Here is a 17,706-nt window from a genome sequence, read left to right as displayed (position 1 = left end):
GCCATTATAATGAAACCTGCGCAAGTCCATTGTGACAGGCAATAAGAGAAAGTATGCCTGACATCATAACTAAAGGGTGTATTCTGCCCGAAGGCAGGTCCGAACCTCCGTAGAGGTGTGCCTGAGCCGGAGTTTACGTACGGTAGGGTGGCCAGTCCCTTTCCGCTCCTCCATTCCCTTAACCCCACCCAACAGCGCGTGGCAACCCATCCAAATCTTGACCACGTCCAGTGTTGCTTAACTTCGGAGATCTCACAGGATCCGGTGCTTCAACACGGCTACGGCCGTTGGCTGTCATCATAACCAAAGCTGCTCAAATCTACTGTCTGTAGCGGTAGGGAACCTTCCACCTCGACTGTGACTGGCAATAGGCAAGAGGATCTGCCACTGTAATGAAAATACCCCACGTCGGTTGTGACTGGCAGAAGGTAAGGGGGCCTGCCAATATAATTTTAACTCCTCAACTCAATGTTTTTCGCAGTAGACAAACTGGAATAATATTACAATGAAAACTGTCCAACTTCATTGTGACTGCCAATACGCAAGGGGGCCTGGCAATATAATCAAAACACGATAACCGGAAATAGGAAAGAAGATCTGCCGTTATCATGGGAACCCCCAAATTGACTGGGTTTGGCAGTAGCAAGGGGACCTACTTTTATAATCCACACGCCCGAACACATTTTTGATTGGTAATAGGCAAGAAGGCTTGACATTGTCATGAAAAGTCGCCAACTTGATACTAACTGGCCATAGGCAAGCGGAAATGCCATTTCAATGAAAACTTCGCAAATCAACAGTGACTGGGGATAGCAAAGACGACCTATAATGATAATGGGAACCTTGAAATTCGATTGTGACCGCCTGCCCACCAGTGGGCCTGCCATTATATTGAAGAACCCTAAATACATTTCGCTAACAGTAGACAAATGGGCCTTCTTTTCTAACCGAAACTTTCCAACTCATCTGACTGGGAATAGCAAAAATGATCTACCGTAATAACGGAAACCCTCCACCTCGACTGTGACCGGCACTAAGTAAGCAACCGAGCTCGATAGCTGCAGTCGCTTAGGTGCGGCCAGTATCCAGTAATCGGGGGATAGTGGGTTCGAGCCTCACTGTCGGCAGCCCTGAAGATGGTTTTCCGTGGTTTCCCATTTTCACACCAGGCAAAAGCCGGGGCTGTACCTTAATTAAGGCCACGGCCGCTTCCTTTCACTTCCTAGGCCTTTCCTATCCCTTCATCGCCATAAGACATATCTGTGTCGGTGCGACCTAAAGCAAATAGCAAAAAAATAAGTAAGCAGAACTGTCATTATAATTAAAACTCCCAACTCGACTCTGACTTCTACTCGAACTCCCCAATTGGACTAATACTGTCGGTAGACAAGTCCGCTTGCCATTATAGTTAAAACTCCCCAACTGATTATCATTGGAAAAAGGAAACAAGATATCCCATTGTAATGGGAACTCTCCAACTCGACAGCGACTGGAAGTACACACGGTGGCCTGGCATTAAAACGGAAAAACTCCATCACGTTTTTGATTGCTAACACCCAAGGCCACCTGCGATTTCATGATACTTCCCCAACTACACTATGACTGGAAATAGGGAAGGTATTTTCATTATAATGGCACGTTCCCTTTACTACTGTCAGTCGCAGTCGAATTCGAGTGCTATCATGATGCCGTGTCATAAGAGGCGACTACAAGCAACCTCAGGGGCTGTTAAGTAGGGAGTATGGGTTGGCGATCGCGGGGCCTTAGCTGAGTCCTGACATTGCTTCTGTTTCCTTGTGCTAGGCTTCTCACTTTCATCTATCCTTTTCGACCTCCCTTGGTCAACTTTCGTTCTATTTCAACTCGCACGGTATTACGTGTGGAGGCCTTTCATTTTCACGCCCTTTGTGGCGAGGGGGGGAGTGATATATACAAATAATCGAAAATAGTGACGAATCCATAGATTTCGGGGTCGCTGACATGAATACTGACACTTCGGATTTTTTAAAGTTCAACTTCAGCCCCCTTTGCGGTGGGGGCGTACAAATATAACCTACTATGTGGAAAAAGTACTGTGGGAGCAAGACGCCCCTAGAACCCCTCGGTAGGGGGGTGAAATATAATATATATATTAATAAATTGAAGTCGCTTTGGAGACTCACCTAAGGGTCCGTGGTCGCGAGCCCACCCTGCCAAGTTACGGGCCTACTCACTGCCTTTACAGTAATTTACGGAGGAATCCGTATACAATGTAGAGTACCGTAGCGAAGCACGGGTACATTTGCTAGTATATATATATATGTACCGGGCGGTACACCTCCGTGCCGCTAATTCAAACATTGCGCCAGTTGAAACTCCTCTACTGGAGGAAGCTTGAACTTTAACATCCACATTAATGCTAAGATTTCTCAGAGGATGTCATTACTATAAATTTTGAAGAGTTCTGAACTGTGTCTTTTTCGATTTATTTTTGTTTTCTCTGTAGTAAGAAGTGTGAACATTATCTTCTAGATGGCACTACTTAAGAACTACAATTGTGCACCCTAGTGCGAAGTGAAGGAACTTTTTTTTGAAGAAATTTAGTATGTATAAGTTTGCTCTTTGTTAAATTTCTTTCAGTCATTGTTTGAGTTGGCAATGTTAAACCTTTCGTTCCGCCAGTTTTGAATTTAAGCTAATCCCGAATTTCTTTAATTAATTTATGACCAATCAGGTGTATCTTCTTCAACTTGGATATGTTGCTTAACCCTAGCCAATAAAGTGAGGGGGGTGTGGGTTCTCATTCATGAAACGTCTCGAATTTTCCGCGAGGGTATATAAACTGCTGTTTTTCTGGTCTCGGTGTCACTTCAGTAACATCTTTCCTAGTGTGATTATATAGCAGGTGGCGGGAAGCGCCTCTTTCTTCGGGCAGCAGTTCAACCATCAGGTAATGGCCGTTTTATAACTTATTTTCTTGCCAGCTCAGCAGTTTAACCCTCGGGGCGGGTTCGAAACTTTCCTCATGTAACCTATATTTAAAATGTAAAAGGCACTTGGTATAAATTCTGTTTTCTTAACTACAAATTGGGATAGAGAGTGCCTAACCCTCTCGTGCTCCCATTCATTTTGGTTTTGAGGTGACTACGTTTTAATAACAGTTTCCCTTCTACTTGTAATGTCATAAAATTTTTCAATCGTGTCACCTCCGTAGTATGGGATTAGCCCTTGCATAAGTGGCCTAGGGCCAAGTAGGTTTTAAAGAAGTGCATTAGGAGTGCAGTTACGCCTCCTCTCAAATTGGTATTTTGGGAATTGTCCTGTTTCTTTATTGAGTAGGCCTCAGTAGGTTGGGTATTTTTACCCCTGTTTTCATGTGCTTGGAGGTCAGCTTGAAGGTGGAGTTTGGTGTGGCCTTTGATAGGCTTGAACTTTGAGAGCGGGTTGCTCTTTCTTAAAGTTGGGTTCTGTGTGCCTCAAGTAGGCTCCTTGGTATGATTGGGGTTTTCTGCCCCTTTGTTGAACCTGGTGTATAAGCAAAGTGGGGCTAATTGCTCAAGAATTGTGAATCTGGGGCTAGAAGCCCAAAATCCATTAATAAGCTGTAATTGTACTTTCTTAACTTGTGGATTTACAAATGAGTTCCTGTTATACTTGTTATTTCTTGATCTTGAAAAGAAAATATAACCTTGTAGAATTTTAAATTAACTTTAATTTCGTAAGTTGAGACCTGTTCATCCCAGCACCTTCTTTCACCTCTGCACGTCCACAATACACCGTAACAAGTAGTAGCAGAGCGTGGTTGAATGGGTCTCAAATCAGCCCCTTTGGACGGCTAAACGTTGCTTTGCTTTCGAACTCTAACAATTTTCTCTGTCGCTGGACTTTTCTTTTTCATTGGTCAAAGCTGTTAAATTTTGGTCATCATGCCCGGCCCTCGCGATGTCCTCCATCGCAACCATTTGCGTAAGGAGGAGTTGATCTATAAATTAACAATTAGAAATGTGCAATCTGGAGGCACGGTTGCGGTAGACACCAATAGGCTTAGAGTGTCCCTTGATTTGCCCTTTTTCCATCCCCGCTTTGGGAGAGAAAGAAATTGACGACTCTCTCTCCACGATCACTGACAATACTACTGAGCTGGCACCCGTAATTACCTTTTTTGAAGAAAATGACCCTTCTCCTAATCAAATTAAACATGTGCAAGCCAGGTTATTTCATTTTTCAAATAGAGTTAACGATCTATTGTCTCTGAAGTTGAATGACATTCAGAGGAAGGAATCTAGTGTTGTTCTTGAAAATCTTTCAGAATTGTCCAGTAAGTTTACCCATTTGTTAACTGGGGAAGTTCCTCCCAAAACTGATCAACCCACTACGGTGAATGTAGGTAGCGAGGAAGAGTCTCCTAAGGGAGAAGCCAATAGGAAAGCTGTTGGAGCTCAATAAATCTCTGCCCCATTAGACATCGAATCTGAGCGTCTTACTTCATTGAACAATGCACGTTCTGAATTAGCTTCTTCGCCACATAAACCTTTACCTAATACTGTATGTCACCAGGGTTCAGCAGTTTGCCTCATCCATTAGCAATGTTGCTCAGAGGTATTTCTAAGTTTTCGGTTAACTCTACCAGTGACGTAATTTCATTCTTAAGGTTTTTGGTTGAGTTTCAGGATCATGCCCTCGTTTTTTCTCTTTCTCCGTGTCAAATTTTGCAGATAATTTACCCCTATTCCATTGGTGTTCTCTCAGACAAAATAGAAAGAGCCATTGCCGAACAATCATCCATTGAAGGCTTCCACGCCCACTTGCTAGCTAACTTCATTCCGGCTAGGGCAAGGTCCTCACTAATTCAGAAGTACTATTATCGTGTACAGCGGTTGGATGAAAACTTGGCAGATTTCATCCAAGATATTAAGTTCTATACTAGGGTATTTGCTCTTCATTTTCATGAAGACCAGATTGTTCAGGCTATAGTGGAAGGTATTTCTCCATCATACAGGTCATATTTGTGTTTTGCGTCGCGTCCTCAAACGTTTGCTGAATTAGAGGCTATGGCCGTCTCAGCGGAAGGAGTTAGATACGCCGATACCTTGCGTGTCGCGAAAGAACCCCCTCCATCCTCTAGTAGTTTTCGGCCTCCACCTCGCCGAACCGTCACTGCCCGTAAATGTTATGCTTGTGGGTCGCCCGACCATCTCCGGGAAAAGCGTCCTTTAATTAAATCTAGTAGGACCAATAATGGAGCAAGTTCATCCCAAGGTTGCTTTAAATGCGGTACGTTTTCCCATATCGCCAAAAATTTCCCAAATTCGAATAGCACCCCCTCCGGCTCAACTTCTGGTGCAACTTCCACCAAGGCCAATAATAATAAGTGACTAGTGGCTTCGGCTGAGTCGGCGAACCCATCTTCCCGAGGCTCGGTCCCAAGTAAAAATGTCGAAATTTCAGGGAGAACACTGTCTTCTAATTTATCCTTTGAAGGTTCCAAAGAATGTCTCAGGATTGCGGCGGATTCCCCCGCACATGTGCCTTTTCTCAAAATTGAATTAAATAATGAACCGGTAACAGCTTTATTAGATTCAGGCAGTGTGTGTTCTATTATTTCGGCTGAATGGTACTCCAAACTGAAAACTGTGTGTAAACTTCCTGACTATTGCTCATCTTCAGTTCAATACGTTTCGGCTAATTCTTCTCCATTAGAAATTGTAGGTTTTTATATGCCAAAATTCGGATTTCTAAATTTACTTGGAAAGTTTAATTGTTTGTGGCAAAGCACTTGTCTTGCCCCATTATATTGAGAGCCGACTTCATGTCCCATACTGGTCTAGTGCTCGATCTTCAGAGCAAGTCGTGCACATTCAAATTTGCTTCTAATTGTAAAATCCCTTTACTTAAATGTAGTTCTGTATCATGTTCATCTGTTTCGCCTACCCAGGATGAGATGTTGTTAGATCTTAGACATCTACCTGAGGAGCAGGCTGATAGTATTCGTAAGTTGTGTCAGTCGATTCCAGAGGTGTTCTCGGATACTCTTGGTGTTACTGACCTTATTGATACAAAATTGAGGTCACGGATTCGATTCCTGTCCGTTTTCCACCTTATAGGCTATCTCCACCTAAAATGAAGGCATTGAAAGAAATCATCGATCAAATGTTAAAGGATGGTGTCATCCGGCCCTCTAAGTTGGCGTATTCTTCGCCTATTTTTCTAGTCCCAAAACCGCAAGGTGGCTTCAGGCCTGTCATTGATTATAGGGCTCTCAATCGGAAGGTGGTGTTACAATCTGTGCCCCTTCCTGACCTTCATTCTTGTTTTTCATGGTTTCGTAAAGCTAAGTTCTTTACCATCTTGGATCTGAATCAGGCCTATAATCAAATTCCTCTGGCTGAAGAATCTAAACATCTTACAGCGTTTGCCACGGATTGGAATTTGTATGAATACAACCGCGTACCTTTAGGGCTCCCCACGGGAGCAGCTGTACTTACGAGACTGCTAGATAGGGTCTTCTCCGACATCAAATTTGAGTACTTGTACCACTATCTTGATGATGTCGTCGTATTTTCGGAAACTTTTGAAGAACATCTGGATCATCTAAAGGAAGTTCTCAATCGCCTTCGTAAGGCTGGGCTAACTGTGAAGTTGTCCAAGGTCGCCTTCGCTAAGCCTTCAATGTCATTCCTAGGGCATATTGTGTCGCCCGACGGTGTTGCAGTCGATCACGCTAGAACACAGGCCATCCGTGATTTCAAGCCTCCCAAGGACATCAAAGGTATTGCCAGATTCATTGGTATGGTGAATTTCTTCAGGAAATGTATTCCTAACTTCGCTAACAGAGCGGCGCCCTTGAACCTTCTTCGTAGGAAAGGCGTCAAATTTGAGTGGGGACCTTCTCAACAAGCCGCTTTTGAAGATCTTAAATTAGCTCTGTGTAATGACCCTGTTCTGGCTATGCCCAATTTCTCCAAAAAATTCATCGTCCAAACCGACGCGTCGTCGTCGGCGGTAGCTGCAGTCCTTCTTCAAGAGACTGAACTAGGGAGGCGACCCATCGCTTATGCCTCTAGGACTCTATCGGCCCAAGAAGCCAAGTATTCCATCTATGAGCTCGAAGGTTTGGCAGTCTTATTTGCCTTAGAAAAGTTCCGTCTCTATCTGGAACATGTCAGATTCGACTTGGAGACTGATAATCAAGCGTTAAGCTGGGTCTTAGGTAGGCCGCGTCGTACTGGTCGTATAGCCCGGTGGGCTATCCGAATTTCTGCCTTCCAATTCGACGTGAGGCATATTCGAGGTACTGAAAATGTTGTGGCAGACGGATTCAGCCGTATGTTTTCCAATGAAGTCGAGACCCATGAACTGGCTGATAGTTCTTCACCTCCTGAGTCCATACGGCCCGAGGTTAATGCCATTTTAACTGATGCTCCCATGTTGTTTGGGGATCTTGAGAAATATCAACAGGAAGATCCGACGCTGGCTCCCATTATGGAAACCCTTTCTTCTGGGGAACATGTTGTCCCATGTTGCCCATCGAGGCATGATAAGAAGATGAAGGTAGTGGTTCCAGCTGTTCTTGTGCCAATGATCTTCAAGTACTATCATGAGACCCCATTAGGGGAGCATTTAGGCATCTTCAAAACCCGGGAAAAGATCCGTGAAATGTTTATCTGGAAGGGCATGGACGGTGAAATTCGTGAACTAGTTAAAGCCTGTAAATCTTGTTTGCTTAGTAAACCAACCATGTCCACCAAGGTAGGCCTTTTGTCTTCTCATCAAGCGTCGCGCCCCATGGAACGTCTCTACATCGATTACGTATGACCCTTCCCCCAGTCAAAGGGGAATGCCAATAAGTTCATCCTTGTATGTGTTTTACAAGAATTTCTTGGTTATTTCCAACTAAGCTGGCTACCGCCCAGTCCACCATCACTTGTTTAAATTCCATTTTCGCTTCTTTTGGTCCGTGTCAATATATTGTGTCTGATAATACTAAAGCTTTCACCTCCAATCTCTTTCGTAAATTCTGTTTTGATCTGTCCATATCTCATGTGACAACTTCTGCTTATTATCCTCAACCATCTCTGGCTGAACGGGTTAATCGTAACCTGAGGTCCGCGCTGATTGCCTATCATCATGGATCATTCTAGGTGGGACACGTCCCAACATTGGTTAGCTTTTGCCTTGAATTCGGCGGTTCACGAATCCCATAAGTTTACTCCGGCTTCTTTGATGTTCAAGTTTGTTCCAAACACGCCGCTCTCTAACCTTTGGTCCCTGAGTGACATTCTACCTGAGACAATAGATCCTGATAATATTAAAAATCTTTGGAAGAAGGCTAAAGCCAATCTGAAAGTGTCTCATGAAAAGGTTAAGGAAAGATATGGTCGTGGACGGAGACCCACCCATTTGAAGGTAGGTGATCAGGTGATGGTCAAACATTTTGTTCCCGCGGGCAAGCTTGCCCCCAGATTTCATGGGCCGTGTATTATTCTCGATTTCCTTACACCCGTTACCTTATTGCTAAGCAATCCAGCCACTGAGAGTATATTTAGGGTTCACCTGTCGCAGGTGAAACCCGTGTAACTTCCGCGCTAACGTAGCCGATTTTATATTTGTTTTGACATTTTGAAAGTATTCGAAAGGTTATTTTTTGTGGGGGGGGGGTTCATTTTGAGGCCTTCTGCCCGTGGAATCTGGTTCTTTGTATTGAAGCATTTATTGTAAAACCTTCCCCGAACAGTTAAACTGCCATCCTGTCCTTACCATGGCCATTACCATGCTCCTGTCTCCTGCTCAACAACACAGAGTGACTATTTAAATGAAATAAATATTTCCACGCCGCTGGCCCCTCATCTTCACCACAAAGACTGTACCCTAAAATCATTATGGTCCAACAAATTCTGCCGCCGAGATCTTAATGTTTCAGTGCCCCCGCAGCCGCGCGGCGCCGTGCCGCTCCTGGGGTAGAGCACGGGCCCGATCTACTTCAGGGAGGTCAACCAGTGCGCGGCGAGCCGCAGCCCTCTTCCCGGCCAAGGCTGATGTGCGGCGCACAACCTGCAACTTGCCCGCGGCCTGTAAACATTCGCCGCGGGTGCGGCGTGCTTCAGCACCACTACCCCTCTCATGGTGCGGGCGAGCGGTATCTCAGGGTACTTAAGGGGTCCGAGCGGCCTCTTCTGGACACAAGCAGCGGCGGCTGGTCTGGCCGTCAAACTTAATCAACATTAAATGTACTTAATCAGCTACATGGACACTTCATATCAACAATTACTACATTTTTGGATTCAACTACAATATTTGGTGGACTTAGAAAATTTTTTGTGTTCCTTTCAAGAATTAAAAATTTTCCTTCTGAATTCAACTACTACAAGCATAAAGACATTACATCAAAAGTTACTACAAAGAATTTTGAAATTGGATCAAACCAGTCTAAGAAAACTTGTTTGTAAATCCTTCTGCAATTAATTTCTATTTCAACAGCATAACTTGGACTATGTTTTAAAACAAAATTTGGTGTTCTTCTGTGTTATCCCTTGGAGGGACTTTTTTTTTTGGGGGGGGGGGGAGGTCTGTACCGGGCGGTACACCTCCGTGCCGCTAATTCAAACATTGCGCCAGTTGAAACTCCTCTACTGGAGGAAGCTTGAACTTTAACTTCCACATTAATGCTAAGATTTCTCAGAGGATGTCATTACTATAAATTTTGAAGAGTTCTGAACTGTGTCTTTTTCGATTTATTTTTGTTTTCTCTGTAGTAAGAAGTGCGAACATTCTCTTCTAGATGGCACTACTTAAGAACTACAATTGTGCACCCTAGTGCGAAGTGAAGGAACTTTTTTTTGAAGAAATTTAGTATGTATAAGTTTGCTCTTTGTTAAATTTCTTTCAGTCATTGTTTGAGTTGGCAATGTTAATCCTTTCGTTCCGCCAGTTTTGAATTTAGCCAATCCCGAATTTCTTTAATTAATGTTTGACCAATCAGGTGTATCTTCTTCAACTTGGATATGTTGCTTAACCCTAGCCAATAAAGTGAGGGGGGTGTGGGTTCTCATTCATGAAACGTCTCGAATTTTCCGCGAGGGTATATAAACTGCTGTTTTTCTGGTCTCGGTGTCACTTCAGTAACATCTTTCCTAGTGTGATTATATAGCAGGTGGCGGGAAGCGCCTCTTTCTTCGGGCAGCAGTTCAACCATCAGGTAATGGCCGTTTTATAACTTATTTTCTTGCCAGCTCAGCAGTTTAACCCTCGGGGCGGGTTCGAAACTTTCCTCATGTAACCTATATTTAAAATGTAAAAGACACTTGGTATAAATTCTGTTTTCTTAACTACAAATTGGGATAGAGAGTGCCTAACCCTCTCGTGCTCCCATTCATTTTGGTTTTGAGGTGACTACGTTTTAATAACAGTTTCCCTTCTACTCGTAATGTCATAAAATTTTTCAATCGTGTCACCTCCGTAGTATGGGATTAGCCCTTGCATAAGTGGCCTAGGGCCAAGTAGGTTTTAAAGAAGTGCATTAGGAGTGCAGTTACGCCTCCTCTCAAATTGGTATTTTGGGAATTGTCCTGTTTCTTTATGGAATAGGCCTCAGTAGGTTGGGTATTTTTACCCCTGTTTTCATGTGCTTGAAGGTCAGCTTGAAGGTGGAGTTTGGTGTGGCCTTTGATAGGCTTGAACTTTGAGAGCGGGTTGCTCTTTCTTAAAGTTGGGTTCTGTGTGCCTCAAGTAGGCTTAACTGGGTAAATGGGAGCAAATGCTCCTTGGTATGATTGGGGTTTTCTGCCCCTTTGTTGAACCTGGTGTATAAGTAAAGTGGGGCTAATTGCTCAAGAATTGTGAATCTGGGGCTCGAAGCCCAAAATCCATTAATAAACTGTAATTGTACTTTCTTAACTTGTGGATTTACAAATGAGTTCCTGTTATAAAATATAACCTTGTAAAATTTTAAATTAACTTTAATTTCGTAAGTTGAGACCTGTTCATCCCAGCACCTTCTTTCACCTCTGCACGTCCACAATACACCGTAACAATATACATTCGTTTCACCCCTTAAGGAGCACGTGGAACCATTAAATAGCACCGGTATTCCTCAATGAATCTTCTTCCAAACTTAGTAGACAAAAGACTGAGTATAAGGCATGAAATTGAAGTGTACAGACAAAACTGTAATTTTATTCATATAGATGTGATGGTGCTAATTGTTGGATATACGAAGGTTGGAACTTAAGTAGTGGCAACTATTTATTTACATCAGACACAAAAGAGTTACATGTTAGCAACCTTTACTGTCCTTCAATATAGTCACCAGCGTTGTGTATAACCCGTTGCCAGCGATGTGGAAATCGTAGTATACCCTTAGCAGAGCCTGTTCTGTTGATGGTGCGAATGGAGCGGTCTACTGCCTGTCGAATCTCTGCAACAGTTCTGAAGCGAATGCCACGACGTAAGAAAGTCTCTCCTTGGCGCTCATCGCGCTCCAAGTGCGTCTTAGCAGCGTCGTAACGCAACCATTTGTGCATTTCCGTCAAATCATGCGAAACCCATCCTGATACAATTTTTCGCATGCCCAGGCGTTCCTTCAGGATGTTAAGCACAATCGTATGCGGTAATCCGATAGGACGACCTGCCCGATGAATGTCCGCCACAGTTTGCCGACCATCGTTGAAGGCTTTTACCCAACGTGCCACTGTTCTGTAAGGCAATGCAGATTCTCCGCAAGCCTCTTGAAGACCTTGATGTCACTGTCGTGCTGTACGACCTCTGGCACATTCAATTTTGACCAACTCCGTTGTTCCTGTTTGTAAAACATAGTGACAACGTTACATTAGACCACTAGCTCACACGTGACTGTGTTTCTCTCGCTTGTGCGCACGCAGGTGATGTGGGAAGGGCGAGTCCATTTGCTCTGAGGTAAGGTAGGTATGTAACCAGCGTGTGCTATCAGCGACAATATTAGATTCCGATACATAGAATCTCCACAGCAGTGTTGCCACTGTTTAAGTTCCAACGAGTTAAGGGCCAACGACCGATGTTAGGCCCCTTTAAACAACAATTATCACCATGATCATCAAAATGACGGGTTCTCAGCCTAATTATATGGCTCCGTGGCTGACTGGTCAGCGTCACGGCTTTTGGACCTCGGAGTCCTGGGTTATGTTCATGTTATTGGCTTTATATCCAAGTAAATACTTCTAAAAGTTTTCGGAGACGCCGAGGTGCCAGAAATTTAGTCCCGCACGAGTACTTTTCTTCTTCTTCTTCTTCTTCTTCTTAATCTGTTTATCCTCCAGGTTCGGTTTTTCCCTCGGACTAAGCGAGGGATCCCACCTCTACCGCCTCAAAGGCAGTGTCCTGGAGTTTCAGACTTTGGGTCGGGGGATACAACTGGGGAGAATGACCAGTACCTCGCCCAGGCGGCCTCATCTGCTATGCTGAACAGGGGCCTTGTGGTGGGATGGGGGCGATTGGATGGGACAGGCAAGTAAGAGGGAAGGAAGCGGCCGTGGCCTTAAGTTATGTACCATCCCGGCATTTGCCTGGAGAAGAAGTGGGAAACCACGGAAAACCACTTCCAGGATGGCTGAGGTGGGAATCGAACCCACCTCTACTCAGTTGACCTCCCGAGGCTGAGTGGACCCCGTTCCAGCCCTCGTACCACTTTTCAAATTTCGTGGCAGAGCCGGGAATCGAACCCGGACCTCTGGGGGTGGCAGCTAATCACGCTAACCACTACACCACAGAGGCGGACACGAGTACTTTTACGTGCCAGTAAATCTACCGACACGAGGCTGACGTATTTGAGCACCTTCAAATAACACCGGACTGAGCGAGGAACGAACCTGCCAAGTGGGGACAGAAGGCCAGCACCTCAACAGTCTGAGCCACAAAGCCCGGCCGGTCCTGGGTTCATTTAACGATCAAGTCAAGGAATTTTAATCATGAAAGATTTATACCCTTGGCTTGTGGTCTGGGCATACGCAACAGTACCCTCTACCACACGAACACGCAGTTTCTTGAACATGACAGATGTATTACAGGGGCAGATTTGGAAGCAGAAAATTGGTGAATCGATACGGGTTATAAATTATCTCTGCATCGCCCAGTGATATCGTCGTTATCTTCGTATCATTACCAGTGGATAGAAAACCTTTCATTACAGACAAGAATTACCACAGATAATAATAATAATAATAATAATAATAATAATAATAATAATAATAATAATAATAATAATAATAACAATAATAATAATCTATATAAATATAATCGTGACGAACGGGTCTGTACATTGATAATTTTGGCGAAATTTTCTTTAAGTCATTCGTTTCAGTTCTAATAATGTCTATATATTTTTTTATTTTGATGTCTGTCTGAATTCTTATAATTGGATATATTTCAACCGAACTTCACGTTTAGAATCCACCTGCCCGTGGGTAGGTTTCAGGGTCAATATCATTTCTAAATCCCTGAAAGGTTTTAAGGTCAATATCATTTCGAAATCTATGAATGAACTTGGGGTTTATAGGAATACCGAAACAGTGATTTTACCCTCCCACAAAATGTACTTGACGAAACCTAATGGAAATCAACCAGCCTTAATGGAAATCTATCCCTAAAACCTTTTCTCACGTACACTTTTTCGATAGGAGGATTAAGAAGGGAGAAAATATTAACAAATGTTCCATAGTATAAGTCCCAGCAGGCATACGCTGAAAGCGGGTGCGGGTAGATGTGATTTCTTATAACTGGAAAACTACAGGACATATTTGAACCAAACTTCATATTTAGAATCCAACTATCCAAATGTATTTTTAAGGGTCCAAACTATATTAAAATCTCTGAAGCAACTGGAGATCTATAGGAAGACCTAGATAGCGATTTTACTAAAAAAAAAAAAAAAAAAAATCCCGGACCAACATTAATGGAATTCGATCAACATTAATGGAAATCTATCTCTAAAACATTTTTCTCAATATACACTTTTTCTACAGGAAAAATAACAAGGGATTACGGAATAATTTACGGTCTAAGTATAGCTTACATAGAACCGCAGCGTGTGCGCATAGTGCTGATTTCATGTAACTACAAAATATACTAATATAGAAGATATTAACAGAATGATTTACAGTTCTACCGGTTTGTTATAACTGGTAAACGATTGAATGTTTTTCTTTCTCCTTTGATTAGATCCTTTTATTACCGTACTATTGGAAGGCCTCGAGTTCAAATCTGGACGCCTACACCGGCCGTTATCAGTGTGGTAATTCCATGTGGTTCCCTGCATATTACAGGGAAATGCTTTGATAGTACCTCATTTCAAGTACCAACATAGTCAGCACTGATCTGCGTTTAGGAAGTAACTACTTCTAAAAGTCTTCGGAGACGCCGAGGTGCCCCAATTTGTACTCCTGAATTCCAAATTTATCTTCATACTGTGATCTTTCCTACTTTTAGAAACACGACTCAAACTTATTCGCCTACTACTGTCATTCCACGCCATTTCTCCACTGACAGCTCCGAACATACCACTTAGCTCCACTGACAGTCGCCCAGGTGACAGATTCCTTATCTGTTTTACCTAGTTTTTCTTAAATAATTGCAAAGAATTTCGAAATTTATTGAACATCTTCCTTTGTAAATTATTCCAATCCCTGACTCCTCTTCCTATAAAAGAATATGTGCCCTAATTTGTCCTCCTGAATTCCAACTTTATCTTCATATTGTGATCTTTCCTACTTTTAGAAACACGACCCAAACTTATTCGCCTACTAATGTCATTCCACGCCATCTCTCCACTGACAGCTCCGAACAAACCACTTAGTCGAGCAGCTCGTCTCCTTTCTCCCAAGTCTTCCCAGCCTAAACTTTGCAACATTTTCATAACGCTACTCTTTTATCGGAAATCACCCAGAACAAATCGAGTTGCTTTTCTTTGGACTTTTTCCATTTGTCTAATCAGGTAATCCTGGTGAGGGTCACATACACTGAAACCATACTCTAGTTGGAATCTTACCTGAGATGTATTTGCCATCTCCTTCACATCCTTTACCGGGCGAGTTGGACGTGCGCGTAGAGGCGCGCGGCTGTGAGCTTGCATCCGGGAGATAGTAGGTTCGAATCCCACTGTCGGCAGCCCTGAAGATGGTTATCCGTGGTTTCCTATCTTCACGCCAGGCAAATGCTGGGGCTGTACCTTAATTAAGGCCATGGCCGCTTCCTTCCAACTCCTAAGCCTTTCCTAACCCATCGTCGCCATACGACCTATCTGTGTCGGTGCGACGTAAAGCCCATAGCAAACAAAATTCACATCCTTACTACAACCCATAAATACCCTCATAACCATGTGCAGAGATCTGTACCCTTTATATACAATACTGTTTATGTGATTACCCCAAAAAAGATCTTTTCTTATATTAACACCTATGTACTTACAGTGATCCCCATAAGGAACGTTCACCCCATCAACACAGTAATTAAACCTGGGAGAACTTTACCTATTACTGAAACTCACAACCTGACTTTTAACCCCGTTTATCATCATACCATTGCCTGCTGTCCAATTCACAACATTGTCGAGATCTTTTTGCAGTTGCTCTCAACCTTGTAACTAATTTATTACTCTATACAGTCTAACATCGTCCGCAAAAAGTCTTACCTCTGATTCCAGTTCTTTACGCATATAATTTATATATACCCCATCCCTACACTCAGTCACATCAGCACACACTTCCATACATACGGCAATAAGATACGTTCCCTACCAGTTTCCTTTTACAGTGACCCGTCAGTCCGTGCTTGGCGATAACTATCAACAAGTTACAAAGCCAGATTCTGAGAGTTGCAGGATATTACCTCAGGTCAAGCTGCTTCTCACCCGATTAACTGTACGTCACATGTTCCCTTTTTAGTAGAAGTGAATCACTCTTCGTTTGTGCTCACAGTAATAGAACGAAGAAGATATTCGATTAAACTAAATGACGAGCTTCTATATAAATAAAGGAAATCCGCTCTCTGTAATTGCATTTATTTTGCCATTTTTGGGATATTTATCCCGTTTAGGTCAACTCAAATCAGTATCAATTTTCTTTAGGTTTCGTGCCTGTTTGCCTGTTTGTGGAAACGGGAAAACGGCCGGTTCGATCTCGACCAAACTTCATATTTAGAGTTCACTCGTCCAGGAGCAGGTTGTAATACGCATATGATTTAAGAATCACTGAATGTACAGGGGATTTATAGGAATATCAAAAGGGTTATTTAATGTTCTCCCATGCAAGATTGATTTTCTGTAAAATCTGATGCTTTCACTTTATCCTTTCACCACGATGTTCCCCTTTTCCCATCCTACGCACAGTTGTAGGGGCTGCCTGGCCGAGGCGGTAAAGGTGTGCTCGCTTCGCTTGGAAGGACGTGGGTTCGTATCCCCGTCAGGAAGTCGTAAAATTTAAGAAACGAGATTTCCACTTCCGGAGGTGCATATGGCCCTGAGGTTCACTCAGCCTACACCAAAAATGAGTACAAGGTTAATTATGGGGCAAAGGTGGCCGGGCGTATTGCTAACCACTCTGCCCCATCACGTGCCGAGGTTAACAATGGTGGAAGCCTTTACCTTTCACTCCTCCAAGGGCCTTCATGGCCTGTACGGAGGTGACTTTGCTTTGCTTTGCTTAGGCACAGTTGTTCCTTGCTGTTTCTTCGACAACATGTATGACACCCATTCTCCTTTTTTATCTTGAAGCAGCTTACTGTCCACTGTTTGGAACATTTCACTATTCATATCCTTGTACTTCTGTCTTATGTCCTCGTTCTGGAGATTTTCTACCGTTATCCGTCTACAGACAGATTTCACTTTCCCTATCCTAGGCCTAGAGATACTTAGTTCAGTACATATCAGATGGTGGTCTGTATCATCAACAATTCACCGGAATACTCTCACATTCCTGACAGATTACCTGAATTAAAATCGGTTATGATATAGTCTATTATGGATCCGGTGCCCCTACCCTCATATGTATAGCGGTGAATAGCCTTATTCTTGAAGAATGTATTTGTAACTTCTAATGACATACAAGCACAGAAGTCCAGCAAAAGCTTCCCATTCCTATTAGCTTCCATATCTTCCCTACATTTACCAATCACCCTTTCGTATCCTTCAATTCGATTTCCAACTCTTGCATTGAAATTGCCCATTAACTTTTTTCTATTCTTGTTGTTGATCCTGACTACGATATCACATGAGGCTCCATAAAACTTGTGAACTTCATCCTGATCTGCACCCTCATATAGCGAATACACTCAGGCGATTCTCGTTCTAATTCCCATATCATTCGCTTATTTACGTGCATAAGAAAAACAAGTATTCCTGATGAATAGTCATACACCACAATCTACTCTTCCGTTTTTTAACACCCGTCCAGTACACTTTATAATCTCTTCCTACAGTAGTTATCTAACCTTATCCGAATATAATTAACTCCTAACATATCCAGACTCATCCTCTAACTGACTCAGCCAGTTCTACTTTCTTTCTTCCATAAACCCCATTAATATTGATAGGTCACCACCGAATTTCATTTCGTTTGCCAAGTTGTTTGCAAGGAGTCCCTCGCCTGTCAAATGGGAGCAGGACTCCGTCAATTCCATAAGCCCGATGCTTGCTCTAAACGTTCTGAGACCGGGCGAGTTGGCCGTGCGCGTAGAGGCGCGCGGCTGTGAGCTTGCATCCGGGAG

This window comes from Anabrus simplex, chromosome 1 (assembly GCF_040414725.1).
Source record: "Anabrus simplex isolate iqAnaSimp1 chromosome 1, ASM4041472v1, whole genome shotgun sequence".
Classification (NCBI taxonomy): domain Eukaryota; kingdom Metazoa; phylum Arthropoda; class Insecta; order Orthoptera; family Tettigoniidae; genus Anabrus; species Anabrus simplex.
The sequence above is the reverse complement of the archived record's forward strand: the minus strand, read 5'-3'. Positions refer to the sequence as shown.